Raw genomic sequence first — 1,058 nt, 5'->3', positions numbered from 1 at the left:
GCAACACTATGGATGCCAACTGCCGTAAAACTCCAACGAAGAAGATGACCAACATCACTATTGTGATGTACATTTGTGTTAGGGACTGTTGACTGTGGAATTGTTACACTGGAGAAATGGTGAGTGGTTTCTTTAATTGCTATTCACATATGCTAATATGATATTATAATACCAATATGCACTGTGGCCTGGCCCCATGTGTTAGCCAGGTACGTGTGAACCAGCCATCTTGCCAGCTGAGATTAGTTAAGTTAATTAGTTAATTAGCTAAGCCAGGAACACGCTACACAACTGTAAGGCTGGTTATGAATGTAATTTGATACTTAAAACTGATCACACCCAAATGTGTCAGAGCCATTTGCGTTCAGTTGGTGTTTACAGTCAGCATTTAGAATGATTCAATTAGTCGTTAAGTGTGTCCCTGGCTTTAGGTTGCATATCAGTATTTATGATTTGTTATACTTCCCAAATCAGAATATTACTAGACTACATTACTACCTCGGGATCAAATTTCAGTAACTATACAAGCATGTTTTGTGGAAGCATGGATGCATGATTTGTTTCATATTTTGTTTAACTAATAGTTATTTTCACCTGTTAGGTTGTTAGTAACTGATTGCAATGACATATTGTTCTCTGTGTTTCAGGATGTGTCAAGTCTTTCCAAGGGGACAAAGAAATCGAAGTTAAGAATCGAAAAGGAGTCATCAAAACAACACCAGAAGCAGAATGTATCTGTTAAATTGAAATGTCTGTCAAATGCCAACACCAAACTGAAAATAAATCAAAATGAACAAGGAAACCGAATTGTAGAAATACTTTGAAGGAAATAAAAGATGAAATTCTACATGTTTGTGATATTACTGATTGTTAATAAAGAATAACAATTTGGTCCCTCAGTAATATCACAAACATGTAGAATTTCATCTTTTATTTCCTTCAAAGTATTTCTACAATTCGGTTTCCTTGTTCATTTTGATTTATTTTCAGTTTGGTGTTGGCATTTGACAGACATTTCAATTTAACAGATACATTCTGCTTCTGGTGTTGTTTTGATG

The 1,058-nt window shown here is 35.0% G+C and overlaps 1 long non-coding RNA gene across 1 annotated transcript; it reads left to right on the top strand.

The window, feature by feature from the left end:
• Positions 1–43: 43 nt before the first annotated feature.
• LOC107597133 (uncharacterized) lies at positions 44–847 on the top strand. Its single transcript, XR_001610435.1, has 2 exons — positions 44–119; positions 648–847. It is a non-coding gene; the product is annotated as an uncharacterized lncRNA (long non-coding RNA).
• Positions 848–1,058: the final 211 nt, after the last annotated feature.

This window comes from Sinocyclocheilus grahami, unplaced genomic scaffold (genome assembly GCF_001515645.1).
Source record: "Sinocyclocheilus grahami isolate Dianchi unplaced genomic scaffold, SAMN03320097.WGS_v1.1 scaffold228.1, whole genome shotgun sequence".
NCBI lineage: Eukaryota > Metazoa > Chordata > Actinopteri > Cypriniformes > Cyprinidae > Sinocyclocheilus > Sinocyclocheilus grahami.
The sequence above is the reverse complement of the archived record's forward strand: the minus strand, read 5'-3'. Positions and strand labels throughout refer to the sequence as shown.